At 49.3% G+C, this 14548-nt stretch overlaps 1 pseudogene; it reads left to right on the top strand.

Annotated features, from left to right (window-relative positions):
- The first annotated feature begins 3011 nt into the window (after positions 1-3011).
- Positions 3012-10345, top strand: LOC115830473 (annotated as a pseudogene).
- Positions 10346-14548: the final 4203 nt, after the last annotated feature.

The raw sequence follows: 14548 nt of genomic DNA, 5'->3' as shown, positions 1-14548 counted from the left end.
ACTCTTGCTGGCTGATGCTCCCCACACTGAAGCCATGAAGCCTCTGACAGCCTCACTGGCCAGCACCATATTCTGATACCTCTGGAGATATTTTTTTGTTTCTCTTTCTTTTTCTTTTTCTTTTTTTTTTTTGAGACGGAGTCTCGCTCTGTCGCCCAGGCTGGAGTGCAGTGGCACAATCATAGCTCACTGCAGCCTTCAACTTCTGGGCTCAAGCAAATCCCCAACTCAGCCTCCTGAGTAGTTGGAGAACCAAGGTGTGTGCCCCACACCCGGCTTGGAGCCTTGTTTCAGCCCATCTTCTCCTTCCCTCGGCTATCGTCATCCTTCATGCCTGCATGCCTCAGTTAGGGGTGTGTTCTCAGCATTTGTCCTCATCTCTGCCTCCTCATCTGAAATCCAGTGTTTTGGGGGGTAAGGTTTTATTGAGGTGTAATTTATATACAGCACAATTGTGCAATTTTAAGTATACAATTTGATGAGGTGGAGCAAACGTATACAGTTGTGTAACCAGCACCACTATCATGATACGGGACATTTCCATGACCCAGAAATGTCCTCTTGCCCCTGTGCATTCAGTCCTCTCCCCTCTCCCCTTGGTAACCACTATAGTTTTGCTATAGATTTTCCTCTTTAAGGATTTCATACGGAATTTATACTATGTGGTCTTTTGTCTCTGCTTTATTTCGCTTAGCATATGCTTTTGAGTTTATCCATGTTGTTGTGTGAATCAGTAGTTTGTTCCTTTTGATTGGTGAGTAATATTCCATTTGTATTAGTCTGCTAGGGCTGCCATACAAAGTATGGCAGGAGGGCTTAAACGACAGAAATGTATTTTCTCACGGTTCCAGAGGCAAGAAGTCTGAGATCAAGGTGTCAGCAGGGTTGATTTCTTCTGAGGCCTCTCCTTGGCTTGTAGATGGCCACCTTTTCCCCGCATCTTCACGTGGTCTTACCTCCTCTATGTCTGTGTCCAAATTTCCTCTTCTTATGAGGACACCAGTTATATTGGATCAGGGCCCACTGTATTGAATTCATTTTAACTGAATTACTTCTTTAAAGAACCTCTCTCCAGGCCGGGTGCCGTGGCTCACGCCTGTAATCCCAGCATTTTGGGAGGCTGAGGTGGGTGGATCACTTGAGGTCAGGAGTTCAAGACCAGCCTGACCAACATGGTGAAACCCTGTCTCTACTAAAAATACAAAACTTTAGCTGGGCGTAGTGGTGCATGCCTGTAGTCCTAGCTACTTGGGAGGCTGAGGCAGGAGAATTCTTGGACCCAGGAGGCAGAGGTTGCAGTGAGCTGAGATTGCAACGCTGTACTCCAGCCTGGGTGACAGACTGAGACCATGTCTCAAAAAAAAAAAAAAAAAAACCTCTCTCGGAGTTACCGAGGGTTGAGACATGGGAATTTGAGGTGAGGGGTATACAGTTCATCCCATTGTGCCATTGGATGTATATTCCACAGTTTGCTTATCCATTCATCAGCTGATGGACACTTAAGTTACTCGTAGGCTTTTGCTATTACAAATCAACCCGCTATAAATATTTGAGTACACGTACGGCTGTGCATTTTAATTTCTCTTGCATAAATACCTAGGTGTGAAATTGCTGAGCCATATAGTAAATATATGTTTATCAATTTTATTGATCTTTTCAAAAAACAATTTTTTTGCTCTGTTGATTTTTCTCTATTTTCTGTTTTCCATTTCATAGATTTCTGATCCTTATTATCTCCTTGGTGTCTTAAGATTGAAACTTACTTTACTTACTTTAGTGTCTTAAGATTGAAACATAGATATTGATTTGATACCTTTTTTTCCTCATATAGCATTCAGCGCTGTAAATTTCTAAGCACTGCCTCATCTATATCCTACAACTTTTGTTATGTTACATTTTCACTTTTATTCAGCTCAAAATAGCTTCTGATTTCCCTAGTGATTTATTCTTCAGCCATATGTTATTTCAGAATGTGTTGTTTCATTTCCTAATATTGAGGGCATTTTCCAGATAACTTTCTATTATGGATTTCTGATTTAATTCTATTGTCGTCAAAGAACGAATTTTGTATGATTTAAAGTCTTTCAAACCTACCAAGATTTATTTTATTTCCCAGAGTGTGGTTTATCTTGGTAAATGCTCCACATGCCCTTGAAAAAATATGTATTCTGCCTTTGTTGGTTAGAGTGTTATGTAAATATCAGTTAAGTCAAGTTGAATGATGGTGTTTTTTAATTGTTCTGTCAGTTTTTGCATTATGTATTTTGAAGCTCTTTGAGTAGATACATTTATATTCAGGATTGCTATGAGTTCTTAATGAATTAACTGTTTTATCATTATGTAATATTCTCTTTATCTCTGATAGTCCTCTCTCTGAAATCTACTTTGCTATTACTATAGGCACTTCAGCTTTTTTTTTTTAATTAGTATTTGTAGGGTTTATCTTTTTCTATCCTTTCACTTTTAACCGATCTTTGTATGTAAAGTGGGTTTCTGGAGCTTGCTCTTTTAATTCAGTTTGACAATCTCCACCTTTTAATTAGAGTGTTTAAACTATTTGCATTTAGTGTAATTATTAATATGGTTGGATTTACATGTCCCTTTTTTTTTTTTTTGACAGAGTTTCACTCTTGTCACCCAGGCTGGAGTGCAGTGGCGCAATCTTGGCTCACTGCAACCTCCACCTCCTGGGTTCAAGCAATTCTCCTGACCTCAGGTGACCTGCTGCCTTGGCCTCCCAAGTGCTGGGATTATAGGTGTGAGCCACCCCACCCGGCCTTGCTGTTAGTTTTCTATGTCTTATGTCTTTTTTGTTTCTCGTTTCCTCCCTGAATGACTTCTTTTGAGGTAAACACATACTGTTCTAATATACTCTTAATTCCTCTGATTTCATTAATATTTTTCACCTTTTAGTTATTTGATTGGATGCTGGACATTGTGAATTTTACTTGGTTGAGTAGGTTTTTGGAATTCCGTGTTTCTGGGATTTGTTCTGGGATGTAGTGAAATTACTTGGCATCTATTTGATCCTTTCAAGGATCAAAGCAAGTCTGGAGTTGGGTGGTGGCCAGGATGCCCAGGCCCAGGGGGAGCAGGCAGGAAGGATTGGAAGGCAGTCAGGTGAGGACTGCAGGTAGGCTCTCTTGGTCCCTTGGGGCACAGAACTTGCTGATATATACAAGGTTTCCTTCCTTAGAGTGTAATAACGTTTCTAGTCTGGGTTCGGATCCTTTTGCATTAGTGAGCTTTGAATAGAGTTGATGGGATTTTTGTACTATTAATATTCTCTCAAATTTTTAAGTTTGAAATTCTTGGCCCCAGGAAGCATAGCCTCTCTCCCAGGACTTAGAGCCTGATACAACAGCCATGTACAGTCCCTGGGTCCCACCTCAAGTTGCCAGGGTCCAGTGGTGTCTATTCAGACCTGCTTTCCCAGTCTAGAAGGTGGTGTGGGAATGCATGCCAATTCCCAGCCCCCTCCCTGCCCCTGGTCCCCAAATTCAGTCATGGTCAGTGTCTACAGCACAACCTTCTGGCATGGGAGAAGGTCACCTGAGGTTAACCCTTTACTTGTAGGATCCTTAATCAATCTCTGGCTCCTTTGGAACCATGGACACAGAATCAGTCCTGGGTGAGTGAGAACCTATATGTCATTTCAGGAATCGGTGAGTTTCAAGGATGTGGCTGTGGACTTCACCCAGGAGGAGTGGGGTCAACTAGACTCCGCTCAGAGGGCCTTGTACCGGGATGTGATGTTGGAGAACCACCAGAACCTTCTTGCCCTAGGTAAATCCCCCAGCCCCAGGCTGGGGTCTGCTGTCAGCCTTCTTCTGCATGGTAGATATTAAGGAGGATCCCTTCAGTGCCGGCCCTGGTGTCAGATATGTCATGGGGTGGGAAGCAAGGCCTGTGCCTTGGGGCACTCATGGCCAGGGGCCTCGACCACGCCAGAAGTCCCCAGGGGACAGCGTGGGAGCTGGTAGCATCCTTGCTTGGTGTTTCCCCTGGTCCTGGGATGGGGGCAGGGAGAGAAGAGAAGAAGGTGGGACCCTGGAGCCCAGCTGGCTCTGGAACGGTCCTCCAGCAATGAAGTAAGGACGTCAGCACACGTGGGGTCTTCAGAGTGTACACTGGGATTTGGGTTCCAATCTGAGACCCTCACCGCTTTTGGCCTAGAGGACCTCCTGTTCCCAGAGAGGGTGTCCACTTCACAGGCATGGTCCTTGTTAGGGGGTGGCCTGTAAGGTCGACTGGGCCTGGAGAGCCGCAGCATGCCCAGCCCACTTTCTCTCCAGGAGCAGGACCTCCACTGCACAAGCCAGATGTGATCTCTCATCTGGAACGAGGCGAGGAGCCATGGAGCATGCAGAGGGAAGTCCCTGGAGGGCCCTGTCCAGGTGAGCAGAGGCACAGGTGGAAGGGTGCCAGCCCTAGCACCCCTGGCGGCACCTCCTCCTATGGCCCCTATTTTCCTCCCTCAGTTTGCCCTGGCTCCATCTGTCCTTTTCAGGTCCCCCGCCAGACCCTCCCACCCGCCTCCCTTCAGCACATACTGAGCACTGCCTGTGTGCTGAGACCTATTCTGGGATACAACAGGGAACAAACCTGGCCACTGGGACCAAATGGCCACTTGCTGATGGGGGTGGGGAGGCAGGAATAGAAATATTGAGCCAGTGGTGTTGGCTAGGCAGCTGGGGGTGTGGGATTCGGGGCAGGGGGCCACCAGGGGAGGGGCAGCTGGCATTGATCAGTGTCAGGGTCAGGGCAATCATCAGCATCAGGGCCAGTGTCAGCATCAGCGTCAGGGCCATCATCAGCGTCAGGGTCAGAGTCAGCATCAGCATCAGGGTCAGCATCAGCGTCAGGGTCGGGGCCAGCGTCAGGGTCAGGGTCAATGTCAGCGAGGGCTTCCGGGCTGTGGCCAAGATGGCAGCCCTCCATGAGGGAAAGGGGACTGGGGTGGGTCTCGAGCAGAAGGTAGTCTGTTTTTCTTCTCCAACATTCTTTTTGTAGACTTCTCTTCTGAGTTGGTTGATGAATAAGTGAATTAAATTATTTCGGCTTAATTTATTGGACAGTGACTGCTGAGCATGTTAGGTGTCTAGAAAGCTTGAGAAACACCTTTCTGTGGGAAAGGCAGCCGATAAGCTGTGGAGCACAGAACACGGGGGTCGGGGAAGGCAGCCCCTCCTCCATCCCCTTCCGCTGCCACACACCACCCAGCCCCAACCTGCAACAGCGGCTGCAGCCCCAGCTTTCTGGTCTGTATTTCTCACCCCAGCCTCTGATGCTTGCTTTGTCCTCTTTAACAAAATTACAGGTTTCAAAAAATTCCTATTTTTGTTTGATTCGTAGATGAATATACTGAAAATGAGGCTGAAAGGTTATTGAAATCCTGCATAATCTTTCCACCTAGAGATAACTGTTCTCTAATAACTGACCATGTCACTGATTCCTCTGGGCCCTTCCTCTGTGTGCGGATAGACTTTTGTAAAGCTACACGTGGCCAGGCGTGATGGCTCACACCTGTAATCCCAACACTTTGGGAGGCCAAGGCAGGCAGATCACCTGAGGTCAGGAGTTCGAGACCAGCCTGACCAAACATAGAGAAACCCCGTCTCTACTAAAATTACAAAACTAGCTGGGCATGGTGGCGCATGCCTGTAATCCCAGCTATTTGGGAGGCTAAGGCAGGAGAATCGCTTGAACCCGGGAGGTAGAGGTTGTGGTGAGCTGAGATCACGCTATTGCACTCCAGCCTGGGTAACAAGAGTAAAACCCCATCTCAAAAAAAAAAAAAAAATTAGCTGGGCGCAGTGGTGGGTGCCTGTCATCCCAGCTACTCTGGAGGCTTAGGCAGGAGAATTGCTTGAACCCGGGAGGCAGAGGTTGCAGTGAGCCATGATTGCACCATTGCACTCCAGCCTGTGTGACAGAGCTAAACTCCATCTCAAAAAAATAAATAAATAAAGCCTTATGCACCCTCGGAAGCACAGCACTCACGCCGGAGTCTGGCTACCGCACTGGCCATGGCATAGTGAGTGTCCTCACGTGATGTTTACTGATTGCACAGTATCCCTTAGATGAATGTGCTCTGCTGTGTTGTTGGCCCTATTGCTGCCAAAACAACTTTTTTCTGGCCTGGGCCTCTTCTCTCTGCTCTGTGCACCTTCCCTAGACTCTTACCTCTCACTTGGTGTGCACGTGGTCTACACTATAGTGACACCAGCTGAGCTGCAGCCCTGTGTCATTGACCATCTCGTGGGCCTCTGCTTGCGTGTCTAAAGCCAGACTTGGAACTGGCCCTTCCTCCTCCCGTCCCTGTCTTTGTAAAAGCTTCCACCATCCACCCAGGCTTGGGTGTTTGCTGAGGTCTCATCCTCTCCCCCATTTCCTCTCTTGCCATCTTCAGTCAACAGCTAGGGCCGTCAGTTTTAGCACCTAAATGGCTCTCAGATCTGCTGCTTCCTGTTCATTTTCATAGCCTTGGTTCCTGTCTGAAGTTGCCATTTTTTCACCTGAATTATTCAGATGGCCTCCCTAACTGGCCTCCCTAACTGCTCGCTCCAACCTCCTTACACACCACCAAAGCCACCTTCAAGACAAACCATTATGCCAGGCACAGGGACTCACACATCTAATCCCAGCAGTTTGGGAGGCCAAGGCGGGAGGATCGCTTGAGCCCAGGAGTTGGAGGCTGCAGTGAGCCGTGATTGCACCCCTGCACTGCAGCCTGGACAACACAGCGAGACTCTGTCCCCACCCTCTGCTTCCCCCACCCCCCACCAAGACACCATATGATCACGTCAGCCTCTGTGCAAAAGGCCTTTCTTCCCCAGCTGCCCTCTGAGTCAGGCATCTGGTCACCTCGAACCCATCCACCTTGCCAGGGTCACTTCTCAGCCTTCCTGCCTCTGCGTGTCTTGTCTTCATCTTACTGTCTCACCTCTGAGCTTCTGCACATGCTGTTCGCTCTCCACCTGGCTACCTGCCATGTGTGCCTTGGCCAGTTCCATTTGCCCTGCTCTTCTGGATGGGTTGGGGCCACAGGCAGCACCACCATGCAGCTCTGCCCACTGCGCTACACTGCTCCCTTTTAAGCCTCGGGAGGACAGAATTAGAAATAAAATCTCCTGCCAGCTCAGAAAACCTTGCTATAGAGATAGAAAAGAAAGAAAGCCTTCTTATTGAATAAGTGTTTAACCAGATGTGGCGTGCAGGAGAGAAAGAAACCTCCCCCTTTGACAGAGGAGACAGATCCAACCCAGCACACAGGGCAGCTGTCTTCACCTAAAGGAAGAGTACAGCTTTTTGGGTTTTTTGTTTGTTTGTTTGTTTTTTGAGACAGGGTCTCCCTCTATTGCTCAGGCTGGGGTGCGGTTGCATGATCATAGCTCGAAGCCTCAACCTCCCTAGGCTCAGGTGATCCTCCCACCTCAGCCTCCTGAGTAGCTGGGACTATAGACAGGTGCCATCATTCCTGGCTAATTTTGTTTTTTTTTTTTTATGAGACGGAGTCTTGCTCTGTCACCCAGGCTGGAGTGCAGTGGTGTGATCTCCGCTCACTGCAAGCTCCGCCTCCCGGGTTCACGCCATTCTCCTGCCTCAGCCTCGCCGAGTAGCTGGGACTACAGGCGCCCGCCACCACGCCCGGCTAATTTTTTGTATTTTTTTTAGTAGAGACGGGGTTTCACCGTGGTTTCGATCTCCTGGCCTCGTGATCCACCCGCCTCGGCCTCCCAAAGTGCTGGGATTACAAGCGTGAGCCACCGCGCCCGGCCAATTTTGTATTTTTTGTAGAGGGGTCTCACTGTGTTGCCCAGGCTGGTCTTGGTCTGGGCTCAAGTGATCTGCCCACCTTGACCTCCCAAAGTGCTGGGATTACAGGCATGAGCCGCCGCGCCCAGCCTCTTGTATCTTTTTGACAAGCAGGAAGTTACATCTTGGACTCGACTCTTGGACTAGGCTCATTTTGCTTCTGAAAAGGTTTGCATGGGCCTTGAGACGGAGAAAGCATTTGCAATTCCCAGTGTTCTAAAGGGAAGCGCTGGGGTGTGGGGGGCCCTTTTTTCCTTTTGGCACCACAGACAATTTTTAATTCATTTATTAGTCCTAGCTACTCGGGAGACTGAGGCCGGAGAATGGCGTGAACCCGGGAGGCGGAGCTTGCAGTGAGCCGAGATCGCGCCACTGCACTCCGGCCTGGGCGACAGAGCGAGATTCGGTCTCAAAACAAACAAAGAAAAAACATGTATTTGTCCTGTGTATTGCGAGCACCTGCCATGGTATTGACACAGAGCAGTCGGTCAGCCGACGTGTCTGTGAATGAATGGAATCCTCATCACCAGCTCCCAAGCTTGCCCCTTTCTCAGCCCCCTTGGTGCTTGTAGCTGCTCCTTCGGGGATTCCCTTGGCTTCTCCGCCTCTCCTGGTCTTCGCTCTCTGGTAGCTCCTTCCGTGTTCCTCCTCTCCCTTCTTCCCGCTCTTGCTTGCCCATCTCATCCTGGGCTCTCCCTTCTCTCTGCCTGCGCCTTCCAGCCTTGGCCCTCGTGGCCTCTCCTCTCTTTTCTGGGCGTATCTGCATCTCCAGGTCAATGCTCAAATCTGAATTCTAGGCCAGATTTCTGCTTCCTGACAGAAAATCATTTTCAATATCTTACAGAATGGGAGCTGAAGGCGGTGCCCTCTCAACAGCAGGGCATTTGCAAAGAAGAAGCGGCCCAGGAGCCCATCATGGAGCGGCCCCTGGGCGGGGCTCAGGCGTGGGGGCGCCAGGCAGGTGCTCTGCAGAGGAGTCAGGCTGCACCCTGGGCGCCTGCACCTGCCATGGTCTGGGAAGTCCCTGCAGAGGAATTCCCCCTCAGGTGTCCCCTCTTCGCCCAGCAACGTGTTCCCGAGGGGGGACCCTTGCTGGACACACGCAAGAACGACCAGGCCACGGAGGGCAGAACCAAGTCCCCCGCGAGACTGTGTGCAGGGGAAAACGCCTCCACGCCAAGTGATCCAGAAAAGTTCCCCCAGGCGCGCCGGCAGCGCGGGGCGGGCGCCGGGGAGGGCGAGTTCGCGTGCGGCGAGTGCGGGAAGGCGTTCCGCCAGAGCTCCTCCCTCACGCTGCACCTGCGCTGGCACAGCCCGGAGAAGGCTTACAAGTGCTATGAATGCGGCAAGGCCTTCACCTGGAGCACCAACCTTTTGGAGCATCGGCGCATCCACACCGGCGAGAAGCCGTTCTTCTGCGGCGAGTGCGGGAAGGCCTTCAGCTGCCACTCGTCCCTCAACGTGCACCAGCGCATCCATACGGGCGAGCGGCCCTACAAGTGCAGCGCCTGCGAGAAGGCCTTCAGCTGCAGCTCGCTGCTCAGCATGCACCTGCCGGTGCACACGGGCGAGAAGCCCTACCGGTGCGGCGAGTGCGGCAAGGCCTTCAACCAGCGTACACACCTCACACGCCACCACCGCATCCACACGGGCGAGAAGCCCTACCAGTGCGGCTCCTGCGGCAAGGCCTTCACCTGCCACTCGTCCCTCACCGTGCACAAGAAGATCCACAGCGGAGACAAGCCCTTCAAGTGCAGCGACTGCGAGAAGGCCTTCAACAGCCGCTCGCGCCTCACCCTCCACCAGAGGATGCACACGGGCGAGAAGCCCTTCAAGTGCGCCGACTGCGGGAAGGGCTTCAGCTGCCACGCGTACCTGCTCGTGCACAGGCGCATCCACAGCGGCGAGAAGCCCTTCAAGTGCAGTGAGTGCGGCAAAGCCTTCAGCTCCCACGCCTACCTCATCGTGCACCGGCGCATCCACACAGGCGAGAAGCCCTTCGACTGCAGCCAGTGTTGGAAGGCCTTCAGCTGCCACTCGTCCGTCATCGTGCACCAGCGCATCCACACCGGTGAGAAGCCCTACAAGTGCAGCGAGTGCGGCAGAGCCTTCAGCCAGAACCACTGTCTCATTAAACATCAGAAAATCCACTCCGGGGAGAAGTCGTTTAAGTGTGAGGATGTGGGGAGATGTTCAACTGGAACTCGCACCTCACTGAGCACCAGAGGCTGCACAGCAGGGGAAGCCCTTGGCCATCCAGTTCAACAAACACTTGCTCAGCACCTACTACGTGCCTGGCAGCCTGCTGGGTGCAGGGGATGCTGGACTGAGGGACGTGGACCCCATGGACACGCTGGATGTGGCAAAGCTCTTGTGCGTGGGTCCCCCCCGAGCTGGCAGGAATTTCTCCCTGGGGAGCAAACCTCGAAACTAACATGATGTGCTTTGGTGTCAGTAGCCGCTTTCTGAGCTACACAACAAGGAAAGCACCCTGACCCTCCCTGGCTTCTAGATCCAGACCACCTTCCTCCAGGTGGGGGAGCCTTGCCTTATCACCCCAATCAGGTCTGCATGCCAGGGTGCCTCCTCTAGTTAAAGTCAGTCACTTCCCCAGAAGGGCCACACTCCAGGAGGAGAGTTGAGAGTCATTTGAGGTAGTCTTGCCACCTGTTTTCCTTGATGGGCCTGGAAGTTGTTGACAAGAGGAAAGATCTTTCTTGCCAAGAAAAAGAAGGGTTATCGTTGGGTGTCATGGCTCACACCTGTAATCTTAACACTATGGGAGGCCAAGGCAAGGGGATCACTTGAGCCCAGGAGTCTAAGACCAGTCTGGACAACATGGTGAGACCTCATCTCTACAAAAAATGCAAAAATTAGCCAGATGTGGTGGCATGTCCCTGTGGTCCCAGCTACTCAGGAGGCCGAGGTGGGAGGATCATTTGAGCCTAGGAGGTCAAGGCTGCAGTGAGCCATGATTCACAGCACTGCACTGCAGCCTGGGTGACAAAGCAAGACCCTGTGTGAAATGAAAAGGAGGTATATCAACTGTCGTATCCTCGGACGGGCTCCTGACATGGCTTTAATCAGGAGTTTCGTCCATAAACTATGATTTTCAGAATAATAAAACAAGAATTATGACTAGCATTACTTTCCAGTGAACATTATTATATTGCTAGAGAGGAGAATAATCTTGGGTGGTGGGCATTGGGAAAAAGTGAATTTCCTGGACTTCCCTCATGTAAATAGCTCTACTGCAGAGCTGTGTGTTAGTGACAGTGCAGTCAGGGGCGTTCCCACAGCTGTCACAGCACGGCCCAGCATCGTTGTAGCCAGATCCTAACATGCCAACATCACCTCTTGCCATTTAGCCCCTAGTGAGAAATGGGGAGCTACCAGGCAGGTGCCCAGTGCATTCAGGGAAGATGGGCACAGCATCAGGATGTATGTGTCTGGAAGCTCCTCTTCACTGACTGGGGCTGGGCAGGGCCACCCTGGGCTGGTGAGGCTGCCCTGCAGGGCTTCTCACTACGTAGCAGCAGTCACCAGCCCAGGTCACAGAAGAAGCCCCACCCAAGCACCCACTGGAGAGGGGAAGCTGAAGCCCAGGGAGACGGGCTCCATGGTGGTCCTACATGGAGCTGTGGTAGAAACCCTGGAAAAGGTGGCTCTTCCTGTCCTGACACTCTTCAGAGACAGGAAGACAGAGTTAATCTTGAATGAATGTTATTTCTACTTAGTCCTAAGGAAAAATAAGCTGCCCTCTTGGTGATCATACTTTACGTTTGTACGGAGTGCTATCATTTATGAAATGCTTTCAGTATGCTTTTTAAATTATGCAGGCAAAATAACCACACTTCAGAAAATGTGGACTTATGAAAAATAAAATCCCCATAATTCTTAATAAAACTGCATTTTGCACTTTGATACATTACCCTCTGCTTTGTTCATGTAGAACTTTGCATTATTTTCACACAGTGTATCTATAGTTTTTATCTTGTTTCCCCCTTTAGCTTTGTAGCAGATTTTTTTTTCAAGCGTCTAAACTGTCCTTGTTATACTTCTTTTTTTTTTTTATTATACTTTAAGTTTTAGGGTACATGTGCACAACGTGCAGGTTAGTTACATATGTATACATGTGCCACGTTGGTGTGCTGCACCCAGTAACTCGTCATTTAATATTAGGTATATCTCCAAATGCTATCCTCCCCCCTTCCCCCACCCCACAACAGGCCCTGGTGTGTGATGTTCCCCTTCCTGTGTCCATGTGTTCTCATTGTTCAATTCCCACCTATGAGTGAGAACATGCGGTGTTTGGTTTTTTGTCTTTGTGATAGTTTGCTGAGAATGATGGTTTCCAGCTTCATCCATGTCCTTGTTCTACTTCTAAACAGAGGCACAGTGTTCTCTCTGATCTCTCAGATACTCTTTTGTTGGATGTTGAAGTTATTTCCACGGTGCAGTGTTGTGATCACAGCTCACTGAAACCTCAACCTCCCTGGCTCAGGTGATCCTCCCACCTCAACCTCCTGAGTGGTTGGGACTTTGGGACTACAGGTGTGCACCACCACGCCCAGCTACATTTTTGGGGGGGCAGAGGGGTGTCGCTGTGTCGCTCAGGCTGGTATCGAACTCCTGGGCTCAAGCGATCCTCCCACCTCAGCCTCTCAAAGTGTTGGGGTTACAGGCATGAGCCACTGCACCCAGCCTATTGATGTTTCTTTTTGAAAAATATTTGAATATGCCCTTTGTCCTTCTTTATATTGGAGTCTTGACGTTTTTCTTTTATGTATGTAAAAGCGTTTCCCTGATTATGAATATTATATGTATACTGCAGAAAATTTTAAGAATCACAAAATCATCATAAAAATGACCCTCAGGTTCCAGCTCAGTGGCTCATGCCTGTACTTTGAGAGGCCAAGGCAAGATTGCTTGAGCCCAGGAGTTCAAGACCAGCCTGGGCAACATAGGGAGATCCCATCTTTACAAAAAATACAAAAAAACAATTAGCTGGGCATGGTGGTGCATGCCTATAGTCTCAGCTACTCTGGAGGCTATGGTAGGAGGATCACTTGAGCCCAGGAGGTCAAGGCTGTAGTGAGTCATAATGGCATAACTGCAGTCCAGCCTTGGTGACTCAGCAAGACTCTGTCTCAAAACAAAGACCTTCAGAATCAGTTCATGGATCATTACCATTATTAACATTTAGATGCATTTTCTTCCAGTTGTTTTCTGTGCATGTATACATATCTTTTTTCTTTTAAAAGAAAATTAGGCTGGGTGCGGTGGCTCATGCCTGTAATCCCACCACTTTGGGAAGCCGAGGTGGGCGGATCACCTGAGGTCAGGAGTTTGAGACCAGCCTGGCCAACATGGTGAAACCCCCGTCTCTACTAAAAATACAAAAATTAGCCGGGCATGGTGGCGGATGCCTGTAATCCCAGCTAGTCAGGAGCCTGAGGTGGGAGACTCGCTTGATCCTGGGAGGCGGAGGTTGCAGTGAGCCCAGATTGCACCATTGCACTCCAGCCTGGGCAACAAACAAGAGCAAAACTCTGTCTCAGAAAAAAAAAAAAATTAGATTTATATTCTACATATTATTTTTTATCATTTTCCTTTTAACATTTTATGATAAGCATTTTCTATGTTATAAATCATTTTCAGACATAATTGGGCACATCATTTTCTGTCTTCCAGTTGTATCTTAATTGATCTATTCCCTTACTATTGAACATCAAGATTGTTTGTGCCTGTAAATAATTATTTAACATAGGCCTCTGTGCCCATCTTTGATCATTTCCTCTGAGTACGTTCTGAGAAATGCAGTTACCTGGTGGAGGTTATGAACACTGAAGCTCGTTGGTGTTCCCGGGTGGAATCTGATCTGGTGGGCCTGCTGTGAGCTGTTCCCATCGGCTCTGACATGACGCTGTCACCACTCCCTGGCCAGCATGGGGTCATTCTGGCCTTGATTTTTATATTTGCCATTTTGAGGCTTTAAGAATGTTATTTGTCCCTGCTTGTTGGCCATTTGTTTTTCACTTCATATGTGTGGTCTGTTCTTGTCTTTTGTCCACTATTCTCTTTGGTTTATTTCATGCCACACATACACAGAGAGACACACAGATGCATAAATGCACATACACATACACACATAAACAGACACATAAGCACAGACACACACACACACGCATATATATCCCCTTGGCATGTACATTTTCTGTCTTTGTTACAGCATTTTTAATGCACAGAGGTTTTCCTTTTTTCTTTTTTTCTTTTTTTTTTTTTTTTATGAGACAGAGTCTCCCTCTGTCGCTCAGGCTGGAGTGCAGTGGCGTGATCTCAGCTCACTGCAAGCTCCGCCTCCCGGGTTCACACCATTCTCCTGCATCAGCCTCCCAAGTAGCTGGGACTCCAGGTGCCCACTACCATGCCTGGCTAAGTTTTTTGTATTTTTAGTAGAGACGGGGTTTCACCATGTTAGCCAGGATGGTCTCGATCTCCTGATCTCGTGATCCGCCTGCCTCGGCCTGCCAAATGCTGGGATTACAGGTGTGAGCCACCGTGCCCGGCCAAAAAGGACTCTTAAAACTCAACAATAAGAACATGAACGGCTGGGCACAGCCATTCATGACACAGATGGCTGTGTCATGGGCCATAGAATAATTTAAAAAAAATAAAAATAAAGTCTCAGCTGGGCACAGTGGCTCACGCCTATAAACCCAGCATTTTG

The sequence above is a fragment of the Nomascus leucogenys genome, unplaced genomic scaffold, assembly GCF_006542625.1.
Source record: "Nomascus leucogenys isolate Asia unplaced genomic scaffold, Asia_NLE_v1 000717F_115961_qpd_obj, whole genome shotgun sequence".
NCBI classification, from domain to species: Eukaryota; Metazoa; Chordata; class Mammalia; order Primates; family Hylobatidae; genus Nomascus; species Nomascus leucogenys.
The sequence above is the reverse complement of the archived record's forward strand: the minus strand, read 5'-3'. Positions and strand labels throughout refer to the sequence as shown.